Source organism: Lactuca sativa, chromosome 9 (genome assembly GCF_002870075.4).
Source record: "Lactuca sativa cultivar Salinas chromosome 9, Lsat_Salinas_v11, whole genome shotgun sequence".
NCBI lineage: Eukaryota > Viridiplantae > Streptophyta > Magnoliopsida > Asterales > Asteraceae > Lactuca > Lactuca sativa.
In genome coordinates this window covers 55,542,385-55,557,440 of record NC_056631.2, presented here as the reverse complement: position 1 = coordinate 55,557,440, position 15,056 = coordinate 55,542,385, and the positions used below count along the sequence as shown (strand labels likewise).

The window sequence follows — 15,056 nt, the reverse complement described above, 5'->3', positions numbered from 1 at the left end:
AGGGTGTACCCAATATCCATGCATTACCGCTACTCTGGCTCTTAGCACAAGGACTCTCAAGCCCATGCACTACCTTCACTGCTCAAGATCGCTAGCCGGGGCCAGACCTCCCAATGTAATCCCATCGCGACATACGCAACCCATAGCCTCTAACCGATTCAATATTACCCGCAGAGTCTTCAGCATGACTGGACCGCCTCCCCGGGCCTTCAGCCAATCTGGACCACTCTCAGAACCTTCAGCCAATCTGACTGGACCGTCCTCCGAGCCTTCGGCCTGACTGGTACGCCTACCGGCCTTCAGTCTATCCGGACCGCTCCACAATCACTCATCATTCCAATTATCTCTTCGGGAAATCCTCCCGTGCATACCTTTCTAGCCCTCTAGGGGTTCCGAACTCTACCTCCATCATACGTACTCGATCCCGGCCTGCACCCATGCCTTCCTCAATCAACTGCTCTAGGTCTGTATTTCGCCCCGCACGCCTACTGCTCACCCATCCGAGCCTGCTCTCATCTGATAGAAATACCGCTGAATTCCCAAGCGGCTAAACAACCTCCCATGCCCAACGACCATCCAGGGAATTTCCAATTCTCCCCCACTTAAGACGCTGACAGAAAATCACCGGTCGCCATCACCGATCTCCCAAAGCACCTCGTAGGAATCAGCACATGCACTCCAAGTGTGTTTCACCAGTACCGACAACTTTCATACAAATCATGCTCCTACGCCGTACAACCCGCTCGAAAGCGACTCAATCTTCATCTTTCCATTCCTCAGATTGCAGAATCCAACTAGCCTCCAAACTAACACCGCATCCGCCACCAATCTTCTCAAAGATAATCAATGATGGCTCGAAGTACAATCCCAAAACCATAACGATCCCTCAAGGGACACAAGATACTAAAACCAAAATTCCGATCACAACTCGCCAATCCCTCAAGGAACAACGAATACCACAAGAAACCCGAAACGCAATTTCCATAGCCAATCAACGAAACTAGCAGATAACAATACTCCACAACAAGCATAAATAATCAAAACATCAGAAAGAAACATACCCGCAACAGCAAGCTGAAAGACACGACCCTAAGCCCTTGGGGGCTCCGCTCCACCCTGACCTCCACCTGTGATCCTCAACGTAGCCGGTGCTGGAGCCTGCACCGATCCTGCAGCAATCTGTGGACAGTTGACCTTCAAATGTCCAACCTGATGACAATGATAGCATATCCTCAAATCCCGAACCGGCACCGACTGCCGACAATCCCTCGCATAGTGTCCCTCCTTCCCGCACTTGCGGCATGCTCCACCGGACCGACAAACCCCGGCATGACCCCTTCCACACTTACCACAGACGTGGCCACCCTGATCTCCCATCCTGAAATCAACGGTCTTAGACCGTTTCGTCGCCGGATGCGACTGAACCGGAGCTTGCCTCAGCTCACGCATCTGTAACTCAATCTCTAACTCACGCCGCCTGGCGGCCTCCTGCAACTCCAGCAAGGTCTCGCACCTCTGCGCAGACACAAACTGTCTGATATCCCTCTTTAGCATACTCAGATATCGGGACATCTGAGCCTGCTCCGAAGCGAACTCAGGACAAAACATCGCCCTCTCAGTAAACATCCTGGTGATTTCCGTCACCGATTCCGAATCCTGCTTTAGCTCCAAGAACTCCTGAGCCAACCTCTCCCTCTCGACCTGTGGAACATAGCGAGTACTGAACATCTCCCTGAACCGATCCCATGAAATCGCAGCCCTCTGCGCATCCGAATACGATCCCGTGGTCAATCTCCACCAATCCTTTGCTCCGAGCCTCAACTGGTTCAAAGCACACCTCACCCTCTGATCAGCAGGGCATGAACAAGTGAAGAAACATCCTTCCACATCTGATAACCACCTCATAGCAACGATCGGATCCTGAACTCCATCAAAAGTGGGAGGCTTCGTATTATCGAAGTCCCGATACTGAAAACCTCTACTGGCTCCTCCTCCTGCCGCCGCTACTGCTGCGGTAGCCGCCGCGGCAGCCGTCTCCGTGAGAGCCGCATAACGCTCATCAAAATACTCCACCATGGCGGTCTTGATCGACCCAAACAACTCTGGCAGCTCAGCCCGAGTCAATGCGGCAACCTCATCATGCAGAATCTCGCGAATCCTCGCATCCAACTCGTGCGTACTCATCTGACTGACAACCTCTGGCTGTGCAGACCCACTTGGAGCTCCCTCTCCTGCTCCTGATCCTGACCCGAATCCACCCCCAGCGTGCCCTGGAATCTCCATACTGAAAATAAAACACCAATCTCAGACATATTCCACTAATCGGGAACCAGCTCTCATCCCAACCCTAGAGGTCATGATTTCCCTGATACGCGTATGAGTCCGTGCTTTCAGTAGTACGGGCCCATACTACCTTCCGCACCAACCCATATTTGTATGAAGTACTCCCACAACACCCTAGCGACACATATAACAACGCTCTATCCTCACCACTAGAGGAACACTAGAAATCTCTCGCAAGGAACCCTAGGCTAGCAGGCATCATGAATCAGGCAACTCATCAATAAATCCTGAAGATCCCTAGCCTAACTCTAGCATGCTGTTCTATCAAAGCTCAATAAAACAATTGCCATGTATGATATTTTGGGGTTACTTACTGGCTCCGGCTGATCGTACCTTCGCGTCCTCCTTTACTTGTTTTGAAAACCATTTTAATTTCTCTTTTTGAAAACTCTCCTCGATTTGAGACTGGAGTCACACAAGTGTTCCTCCAATTCACTCAAACCAAGGCTCTGATACCAACTTGTAACATCCGAAAAACACAACCAATTTAAAATTTTCAAAGCAACCCGATTTTCATTAAAATGTTCACAAAAAGGTTTTCAATATAATTCATTTAAGTATTCCCAGAATCACGTTGTTACAAAATCATGAGGAACGGTACGATCGCGCCTTCGCCTTGCCACAGTCTCCTGAAGAACCTGAAAAACATTAAACCACAACTGTAAGCCCGAAAGCTTAGTGAGATACCCCCAAAATACCAACCACGCATACGCCTTTCCAGGCCATGACCTTCCGGTCCAGAACATATAAATCATACATAACAAAACAGATCATAGAACAGTCATGCATATCAGGTCTATCGTGACTGGTCCGCCTTATCAGGCCTTCAGTCCGTCGGATCCATCCTCCGGGTCTAGTCATGTCCTCCGAGTCTACAGTGGGGTTGGTCCGCCCGCATTGGGCCTTCAACCCACCTGGTCCACTCTCCGAGTCTACAGTGTGACTGGTCCGCCCTCATCGGGCCTTCAGTCATCCTGGTCCACTCTCCGAGCCTCGGCACGTCTGGTCCGCCCTCGTGGGGCCTACAGCCTATCCGGACCGCTCGCTGGGCCTTCGGAACAACCGGTCCGCCCTGGGTATCTTGGCCTACAGCACGAAGCAGGACCCGCCTCAACCCATCTCTAGTCCAAACAACCATGTGCACAAAACATACAGTCATATAACAGTCATAATCAACAAACCGAGTAAACAGATCACATAGCATATCATTACCATAACCGGGCTACCGCCCTATTCGATCACTAGCATAGCATTACTCAGCATATCGAGAACTGACCTTTACAAGGTCACCTAGCATGTACCATCCTAACTACCAGGATGCAGACACAACCAGCACTAACATGATAAACGTAACTGAATCTCAATACAATAAAGGGCCGGCCTTGGTGCCTTAGACCCTGTTGATATAGTGAGGATAACTCACCTCGAACTGACGGCTGAAAAGATAAGATCCCGCTGCTCCGAACTCTGACACAACTCCTCCACTGAACATCAACAATAACCCAATAAACTCCCATGATTACCAAAATACCCCTGGAAGACAACTGGTCAAATCCTTGGTCAAGGACAAGGTCAAAGTCAACCCCTGACTGACCCTACTCGCCGAGTCAACCCTATGACTCGCCGAGTCCCCATACTCAGAACTTCGCTTAACCCGCGACCTAACTCGCCGAGTCACCCCAAGACTCGCCGAGTTCAACGACTCTGAGTCCACTCGCCCTTGACTCACCGATTCCTTAAGATTCCCTTTCTACACGTCGAGTATCCCCTTTTTACTCGACGAGTTCCTCCTGGAAGAATCGTGGGGCCACCCCGACTCAACTCGCCGAGTCTGAAGAACGACTCGACGAGTCCCAGTTAATCTTCAAGCTACTCGCCGAGTCTGAAGAACAACTCGGCGAGTCCATGCCATGCAGACGAGCAACTGCTTCCTGAATTACGAATGGTCCCGAGATATACAATAATGGGACTTTCTGGGCTTCTAAACATCTTATTACTGGGGTATAAACGTCTCGGTAATAACATAATAACCCATCTAATCACTAAGTGGGTTTCATAAACCCTAGATTCGTATACACATCAAAATAACAGAAATGGTCCGAGTGTTACCTGAAAACGCACTCTCTGTGTCCCCCAAACCTCAGGACTCGATCCTCCTTGATATTCCTTTGGCCAAATTCTTCTTCTTCTTGCCTAACAAGTTCTTCCAAGTTCCAATAGCTTTCTCCCTTGCTCTAGACGTCCACAACGATTAGGGTTCTTCTCAATCGACCAAAAGACGGACAATGACGGCCTAAGGGCGTTATATACGATCCAAAACCGAACGGTTAGGGTTTCTGCTGAACAGCGTCGACTCGCCGAGTCCATATCTGGACTCGTCGAGTCCAGTCGCGAACCCGCGACCAAGTCTGCGATCCTACTCGGCGAGTCTAGGCTCCAACTCGCCGAGTCCCCTCTTAAATCACCCCCAAAACATAATTATATCAATATCTGAAATTCCGGGCTGTTACAACTGGTCCTTTACCTGCTATAATTTAAATTACACAACCAAAACTGTCATATTTCTGAAACTTTAGGGACAAAAGGTTAACATTGACATCATCGTCCCCATTTTGAAACATAAGCATACCATTGGATTCCACAAACGCAAAACCAAACTCATCCTATAGAATTTTCAGATCAAAACTTTCGCTTTTAATTTTGATAACTTACTAATTGCAAGTGAAATAAACTTAAATTAATTAGTTTCGAAAACATAGTGAATAGCTATCACACTTAATTTTGATAACTTAAAATGAAAACGAGTTCCATTGTCATCAAAAAATTAGAGACATTCGTAATATGATCGATCAATGTCCATGAATGAATAGAGTTCTAAGAGAAAAACTGAGATCACTTACATGAATAAGATCGATGCAAAGAAAGAACACGATTTAATTTTAAAGCAAATTTGTGATCTGATAAAACTAATAGCAATCGATAGTCGAGAAAGAATATTTAATCTTTAAAGCAAATTTGGTCCAACTAACGACACCATATCACCTGCAAGATTCTTTAATCCCTAATTCTTAACTACACTTACAAGATGAACTTTGGTTAATTTGTTAACCCCTCCTTCTCTTTCCTTAGTTCTAACCCATGATCGAATCGACTTTGGGATAAAGATGAAGGGAGTAGATTGATTTTCGAAACGACTAACTCAATTCTAAGTAAATTACATGATTACTCTTCTTTCCAAGATCTAGAATGAAAGTCGATTGTGTTAAAAGCTAACTCTACGACTTTTTTCTAGGAAACGATCCGTCGAAATCGATGTCGTCTACCACCATAAATATGAAAGTTTGTATACCTGAAACCGAATTCAACCTCCTTCCAACTGTATGATCAAAGTCGAAATTGGGTAGCAGGTTTTCGACAATTTGATCCGTAACATCCCAAATCTTGTAGTGCCAATCTATTTATTTTAGTAATTCAAGTATTGAGGATTTCCGGCTTACAAGGGGCGTACTAGCCTTGTACGTCGGGCGTAAGCCTTAGCGAGGACTGGGGTGGAGGTGGCGTACGCTAAGCGTATAAGTAGGTACGCCGAGCGTATGCGTGCAGGTGTTAAACCCTAATTTTTGAGTTGTGACCCTATTTAAACACCTTATACCTACCTTGGATATTCCTTAGACAGCCTCCATTCCCTCTAAACCCTAAATATCAAACCCTAGCCTTGTGAGTGTGATTTTAAAGCTTGTTGATGACTCTTGATCATTTTTGGTAAAGAAGGAAGCTCTTGAAGAAAAAGGCGGTGCATTCTAGTATTTGGATGCAACTTCTACTTCACCTTGTGCATCTTTTGAAGGTATAAAGTCCATACCTTGATGATGTTCTCTCTAGATATCTTTAGATGGGTATTTATGAGATTTTTGTCCCAAATCTTGGACCTTTGTGAGTACAGGGTACTCTAGAGCATATTGGCTGTCCTTTTAGATGTTTTAGAGTGTCTTGATTCATAAAAATGTTTGCTTGATCGTTTTCTTTGGTCCATGTATGAGTGAAGTGGCTTTGAGTGTTGCAAAAGTTAGGCTTTGAGGTTTGAGCTCTATTTAGCCATGCAAAGGCTTAAAGTTAAAGACTTTATGGATTAAGACATCCTTAGGAGGTCAGATCTATGTTTTGGTTTCATATCTTAACGTTTAAGACGTTAGAAGGTGAGTTTTGGGATCAGTCAGAGTACACTGAGCATACTCTTGGCTATGCCCCGCATCGTCAGGCTTGGTCCCGACTTTTCTTTTCCGACAGAGTACGCCCCACGTAAGGAGAGTATGCCCCGCATACGAACCAGACATGTTGACAATTGACTTTTGGTCAAACTTTGTGAGTTTTGGGCCTGGAGGGGCGAAATGGTCTTTTTGCCTCTTAGGGACTTAGTTGAGGATTTTGGATTTGTGATTCGGTTGATGAACCTAATTATTAATCAGGGTTAATTGTTGTAATTATTAGGTGGATTCTAGTTCTAGCAGTCCGAGTGTGAGATTTATCAGTCATCTTTACGAGGTGAGTCTTCTCACTATATCTACCCATGCAGTATATTGTATACATGAACAGCTGGGCCTTAATTGTTATATATGTGGTATGTGTGTTCTCTTTGTGACTTCTGCTGTTATGTTGTATATCTCTGAGACTTCGGGTAGTCTCCAAGGTTGTTGATAACCCACAGGGTGTGCTGTTATCCCATTGAGACTCTGGGTAGTCTCTACGGTTGCTGATAACCCATAGTTATATATTTTTGTTGTGATGCATGTGATATTTTTGGGAACTTGCTAAGCTTTGTGCTTACAATGTTGATTTTAATTTGTTTCAAGTACTTGTGAGAGGATCGCGGGAAGACGAAGGCATGATTGTACGCATTCGCCTGCTGGGGATGTTTTATGTGGATTTTTGGTATACTCTGATATTTATAGTGATGATTTGTACTTGATACTTGTGATTTTCTGATGGTTTGGTTTATGAACAATCTTTTGGGTAAATTAAAAATGAAAATTTTGGTTTAAAATTTGAGGTGTTACATGATCCTTCACTTTCCCGTAGTTCCTCAAGCTGTGGCACCTCACACAAATGACTGGTATCTCTGGAAATTTGTGGGTAGGGTTTTCTAGGATTTCATCGGGTTAGTGTGAAATAAATGTGGAACTTTTGGTAGTGAAAGAAATGTGAACGGTTTATTTGGGATGATTTTGGTTAAAAGCAAAAGTTTTGATCTGAAAATTCCATGGGATGAGTTTGGTTTGGTATTTATGGAATCCAATAGCATGCTTTGTGCTGATGAAAATTTTAACCTTTGGTCCTCAAAGTTTCAGAAATATGGTTGTTTTAGTCATGTAATTTAATTCATAGTAGGTAAAGGACTAACTAGGAATAAATTTTTAACCATAGGGGCCATTCGTGTAATTTACAATAACTGATTAACGAATGAATGGTTAGAAACTAACGATAATAGCTTAATTGACATGTACAGTAACAATTAAATGACCTATTGTGAAAAAAAAAAAAAAACACATAAATTGTCAAATCGGACCAAACACGAAACTTCATTGTGCTGCTATGACATTATCTCTATATATTTTTCAATCTAGTTCATGAGTATTTTACCTATCTAAATATTGTATAATACATGTTATTTCTTGTGAATAACATGTTTAATCAACTTGTATTAATCACGAAGTTGAGTTTTAATTATGTAATCTCAACTTCTTCCATGGTTAAAAATACTCATACTATTATTTGTAAGTTTTAATTTATACATGAAAGACCTTTACGAAAATTAGTGTTCATGAAATATGACTAAACTTGTATATTTTTACCATAGAAAGGAAGACGATGAGTTCGTACCTTTAAATCTCAAGCTTGATGACGTAAATTCTTTAATCTCCCATTCATTCTTTTATTGTTTGTGTTTACATGCACTAATCTCACATTGATCACCCACACTTAATTCTCCAAAAGGTTAGATGGGAAAATGAAAAATAAAATCTGAAAAATTTCATTTAAACCTTTTGGTCAACAAAAGTTGGATATACTCGACTTTGATAACATTATGGACATGTGGTTAATTTTAAACATTCATTATTTTTTATTAGATCTGGCAAACGTGTCGGGTCGTGTCGGGTTCGTGTCGTGTCAAGACATTAAACGGGTTGAAAGGACTTGACCCTAACCCGACCCGTTTATTTTCGTGTTGGGTTTCGGGTTAAAGTTTAGACCTTGTGAATATGTTGTGTAATGGCGGGTTGAAATATTTTAAATGTTGAAAAGTAGGAATTGTGGAGGCAAGAAGGAAAAAGTGAAACACTTGAGTTATGAAATGAAATGACAAAATTTATAATAAGTTTAGATAGAAAAATGAAAAACGTTAAATTTAGGGAGCAAAAGGGATAGGTGCTGAAGATGACTAAAATTAAGTAACCTTGAAAATTTAAATATTACTTCTTATTATTGAGTTTGGTCCACTACAAGTCTATAACATATAATATATTTATAAAAATATGAAACTTATAATAATTAATATATAATTAAACGGGTCATATTCGAGTCATCTTCGAGTTGAAAGTCTTGACCCAAACCCTACTCGTTTAATTATCGTGTCGTGTTATGTCAACCCGTTAATACAAACGTATCAAAATCTCTGATCCTAACCCGCTAATTTTGTATCGGGTTTTCGTGTCATGTCATTTTTATCATGTCTAATTTTGATTGATTATTCTTTTTACATTGTGTTCTTTAAGTCGAGATCTTCCCATCGATATATTAAAATTTAAATTGAAATTTGGAAATCGGATATGGTAAACTTTGACAACATTAAAAATGGACACCTGGTTAATTTTAAACGTCCATAATTTTTTATAAGCATCTTGATTGACTTGATCTTTTTACATTGTGTTTTTCATGTCAAGATCTTTCCATTGTTATATTAAAATTTAAATTTGAAAATAAGAAAGCCGTCCTTTTAAGCTCCAAAATATGGTATTTAGTGATTTTTTGTACATTTCTATAACTTGAAAATTTTCCTTTTTTTTCTCATCTCATGAAAATTCTTTCCCTATCTTCAAACATTTGTAACTTTCTTATATAAATTCAGATTTATCTGATTCTTTTAACAATCAATTCTTTGTTATGTTTACTATAACTTTCATTTACAAGACTACTATATACCGGTTTTGTATATAAAATTAAAAGGCCATGAACACCAAATATTGCATACAATTATCATTTTATATAAGTATCATGTCATTTTCAAATTATAATAACTTCCTCATTTCAAGTCCAAATCCAAATGAACTGATTCTTTTTGAATTGTGTTATTTATAATCCCAACTGAACATTTGAATTTTAAATTAAAAATTTTGATGATTCTATATTAGGGTGGTCACCACTAGTTAATATTCTTTATAATATTAACGCTATTTATATTTCTTATATTCTCAAGGATCTTAAATTTTTTTGTACTTGTTAATATTATCTCGATCTTAACATTCGTGATACCTATTAATATTCTATTCAATGTTAACTCTCTTTACACATGTTAATATTCTCTATATGCTAACATTCTTTACATTTGTTAATATTCTTTTCATTGTTAACTTGTTTACCCCTTTTAACATTCTATATAATATTTTCTAAAGTATTTCATACAATATAATCCATTTTTAAGTTTACTTCGACTATATATTTGTTTATCCAATGATTACACACTTTAGCAATACACTTTGTTCATTTTTCTAAGTATAGCAACCTACGTTGCTATTTCTTTAAATTTAAATACAAAAATTTCACATTTTACAATACTTTACCCCTAATAAATATTTTAACATGTCCCAATCAAATTTATACCATAAAATAACACATAGAACATGATAAAATAACACATAGAACATGACTCGCATGATTTTTCATGTTTTGTCTCATTTAACCTTATTTTTCAAGGTTCTTGCATGTAATCCTTTTTGTTCCAATCTTTTGCGCCTAGTTCCCGAGTTTAACAAAAGAAAAAAAAAAGGAAAGTCAGGAGAGAAAAAGAAGAGAAAGGAAAGGAAAACAAATTTTTTTTTTTTGTGTTCCCAAGTTGGAGAGAAGTGGAAGGAAAATTAATCATTTTGTTCTTTCTTTCCAAATCCTTCCAAATCGGAAGGAAAGTTAGGAGGGAAAGTGATCATTCCAATTTCTTCCACTTCATTCCTTTAATGAAAGTCGGAAACACCAATTTCTTTTATTTTCTTCTCATTTTCACCTATTTCCTTTCTTTTCTCTCGTTAAGTTGAACTCGGGAAGGGAGTGTTTAGGATTTCAACCTTCCAACGTACTTGTTACACATGAAAGTAAATTAAGTAGGCACTAAATTACTTGTTTTATGCTTTATTCTACAATTTGGAGATTTTTCGTACTTTTATACAATTTTCTAATATAATCAAAACATATATTGTCAACTTTACCATTTCTTGCATAAAATAAATTGAAAAATTTTCATTCTAACAAATCATGATTTGTTTAGAATTTATTTTTTCATGAATTTGATCATTTGGTTCATATTTCCTAATGTTGTTACTCCCTAACTAAACCTAATTTGAGTTATAAACCCTAAGTAAACAATTTATATATTGCTTTAAGAGTAACTTAGTAGCACTTGCATGTGCTTTACAATTGATAGTTCCAATTAAATTAAACTACAAGGATCTTAAATGGTTGCCTATTGATTTTTTTTATTTATTTTTTAAATAAGTTTTTCAATAGCGATTATTTGAGTGATGGATTTTTTTAATAAGTCATTCCAATGACTTAGTAATTTTTCATGAGGTTTAGTACTTAAGTTTAAATGGGACTATAATGTATATTAGTCTCTCTCTCTCTCTCTCTCTCTCTCTCTCTCTCTCTCTCTCAATAGAGTATAGTATTAGCATAATTCACAATTAGTCTCTCTCTCTCTCTCTCTCTCTCTCTCTCTCTCTCTCTCTCTCTCTCTCTCTCTCTCTCTCTCTCTCTCTCTCTCTCTCTCTCTCTCTCTCTCTCTCTCTCTCTCTCTCTCTCTCTCTCTCTCTCTCTCTCTCTCTCTCTCTCTCTCTCTCTCTCTCTCTCTCTCTCTCTCTCTCTCTCTCAATAGAGTATAGTATTAGCATAATTCACATTCCATACCAACTCTTCTATTTTTATTTAAGTTAGTGCTTAAAATAAATAATTTATTTGTTTCAAAATAGAATATTACTTTAATATTTTAAGTAGTTTTAAGTAAAATAAAAATAACAAAAAATTATATTTTTAAAATAAAAATAGATTCGAGTTGAATGGTTAATGGACCCAAATAATTGGATTGGATTGAGTTGTATAAGTATGTGTTTTTCGTGTTTGTCGTTTTTGTCGTATTATATATTTTTAAGTATGAATGAAATAAATTAATAGTTATGTAATATTATATTTGTCGTGTCGTGTTGTGTTGTCGTGTTTTAATTAGTTCGTTTTTGTGTTAATGAAAAAAACACGACACCGTGTCGTGTTCGTGTTATACAAAACCTTGTCGTGTCGTGTTGTGTCAAAAAAACACGACATGATTATCCGATTTAACAGCCCTATATAAGAACATCTACACCAGCACATATTTAAGAGTTAAGATCTTGCAAAATAATGTCAACTAAGGATAAGTCATTAGTATTTGGAAAGAGAAATTTATGAGTCTATCTTACGTAACAATATTTTACTGGTTATAGTATTTAAATATAATTGTTATATTAAAATAATAATATAAAATTATTTACAAGACTTGCAAGTCTTGCAATATAGAAAGAAGAAATCAAAGTGACATTAAAAACTAGTTTAATGACATTGTAATTTCTTTTCGAAAGACAGCGATGTGGTGGGTCTAAATGAAGTGAGAAAATCTTTTGTATAAAAGTTCGGGTAAATTACATAGATGGTCCTTATGGTTTAAGACAGTCTACGTGTTAATCCCTAATAATATTTTTTTTTTAATTTCGATTGTCTCTATTTTATATTTATTTTTAACTCGGACTATCTCTACTTTATATTTTTATTGTACGTTTGGTCCCAATAAATCAATATTTTTAGAACAGACAGAGACCAAACGAGTAACAAAAATATGAAATAGAAAACCGCTTGAATTAAAGAGAAAAAAAAAGTTATTAGGACTAAAGACATAGATTACTATCCGGGTAATTTAACCTAAAAAGTTGGGTGGGGGTAACGATACAATCTCAGAGCATGTGGTATGAGTCACCACAACGCCGTTAACTTGTGAGCGCGGTGCGGTTATTAGCCAAAACCTCATCACTAACCGCAAATGCGGTTAATCCATTTTCAAAACCGTTTGGTGCAGTTATTTTTGAGGTATGATTAGACGGTTATTTTTGCGGTGCGGTTTTGTTTTTCTTGTGTCGCTGTTATTAACCGCATTGATTTGGTGCGGTTATTTTTGTGGTTTTTAACCACAACTTAGAGCTCAAACTGTTTTAAGAGTTCAAACATGTTGCTTGTAATAATAAAAAAAAATCATAATGTATAAGACAATTAACTTAAGTCACAAACAATTAATATATTGAAAACGTCAAATCAATAGTAATTAACAATAAATTTCTTAAAATTGTCTAATTTCATCATTTTTCAAAGTTAAACATAACAAAAAAACCATAGTGTTCTAGTATTTTATTAATCTTTCATTCATGAAACCTGTCTTATTTTTAATATTTAATATATTAACAATTAATAAAAAAAAGTTGTAAGTTTTGCCGAGACTCTGGTCTCTTCCAAAAAAAAAAGTTGTATATAATATATGCGGTGCGGTGTGATTTTTTAAAATTAATAACCGCACCGCACCGCAAATTTGCGGTTTTTGAAAAACAGAAAACCTCACCATCGGTTTTTATTGCGGTTGCGGTTTATGTGGATTTTGCGGTTAATTTTAGTTGCGGTGCGGTTTTTGCTCACCCCTACCGTTAAGGCTGATGTGGCAGCCTATAACGGCGTGGTAACATCAAAAACACCACTCCTCCTTCTTGTTGCTTCTTGTTGTCTCAATGACAAGAAGAAACGAGATCATCAATTGGTTGCCAAATTATCTCTCTTTGTCTCTATCTTCTTAAGAGCATGTGGTATGGGCCAAAAGCAAGAAGCAACATGCTGGTGTGGCATGCCTCAACGGTGTCATGACGGGGGGAACACCGCCCCCCCAACTTGTTGAATCTTGTGGTAACGAGGACGAGATGAAACAAGAAAAATGATTGGCTATTTCCTTCATCAACCAATCAAATAATTTTCTCTATTTTCTCTCTCTACCTCTTAACATGATATAACTTTTGGAACACCATTTCCCCCTTGTGTTATGGATGAGGTGACACCAATTTGATCTTATATCATGTTGCACACACCCAATGTTCTAAAAGGTGTTATAACATCATGAACACCACCCCCTCTTCTTGTTGCTTCTTGTTATACCATCACCTCAAATTGCTCATACCTAATAGTCTCAAAAAGCATCACAAGTTTTTTTTTTTTTTTTTTTTTTTTTTTTTTTTTTATAACGGTGCGTCAGAGTAGTATCTGACTTCATAGTTTAACTGCAAAAATTACAAACTCAAAAACATTCGATCATCTTGACTTGAAAAAACTTAAGGTGAGGAACGGCGGGCATTGGCGTTCGGAATCCTCTCCGCCTCTCCGGAATCGACGTTCGGAATCCTCTCCGGCATCTCATCATGTTCCTTCGTCTTCGGCAACCTCCTTACTCGCTTCCTGCCATCCGCCCCATCCGTCTTCCAGGTAATCATATACATTGCTTCATTTGCGGTTGGAATACTCGAAGAATGTGTTACTTCATTGTGAATTTCTTTGTTTGATTATTTACGTATCTGCTGCTATGTCCATGGTCTCTGTAGTGAACATGAGAATTTTCCTGCCGGAGTCTAACCTAGAAGCGGCGGTGGTGATTGCTGTTTCCCCGGACGAACAAACCACAAATGAATAATTGCTCGAGAAGGCGAGAGACCGAGTGTATCAACAACCGGCGACATTGCCCTCTTGAAGATTAGGTATCTTATTCTCAGATCCATAGCAGAAATCGGAGAAGTAGAAGTTAAATTTAACATCTAATGCTTGTGGATCTATAGCTTCATGGCATTTCACAATTCACATCCAATGGATCTACACGTTCATTGAATGTGTGTTTAACAAAGAATGGGGCTGTTTTGATTCTCAATGAAGAAAAGCTTGTTGCAATTGAGCTCGCTTTCAACTGTTTGCTTGTAAGCAACCAAACACTTGATTTGTAGCTAATAAAAATTTCGTTATCTTTTTCTTTTTCTTTTTCCTGACAGATTTTTTCTTATCTGAAAGAAATTATGGTTGTAAACTTGAGAATTAATGCAATATTAGTTATTCATCTTAGTGTTGGCTATTTGTTATGACTTTCATACATGTTAATTTGATGTTTCATAGTAAGGCAAAGACAGTATATATGTAGTTTCACAAACCAAATATTGATCACCAATATGAAAACAACAATTATAGTAATTAGTCAAAGATTAATCACCAAACCAAACTTTGACTAAGTCAACTTCAATTTGATTAATAAACTAGCTGAGGCAAAGCCAATACATGTAATTTCACAAACAAAGAAAAACTACAACCAAGAATGTCAAAATGACAACCCTAAGTAACATAACAATTAA

The 15,056-nt window shown here is 38.4% G+C and overlaps 1 long non-coding RNA gene across 1 annotated transcript; it reads left to right on the top strand.

The window, feature by feature from the left end:
• Positions 1-13,912: 13,912 nt before the first annotated feature.
• Positions 13,913-14,772, top strand: LOC111903896 (uncharacterized). The gene is made up of 2 exons (XR_002854343.3): positions 13,913-14,148; positions 14,265-14,772. It is a non-coding gene; the product is annotated as an uncharacterized LOC111903896 (long non-coding RNA).
• Positions 14,773-15,056: the final 284 nt, after the last annotated feature.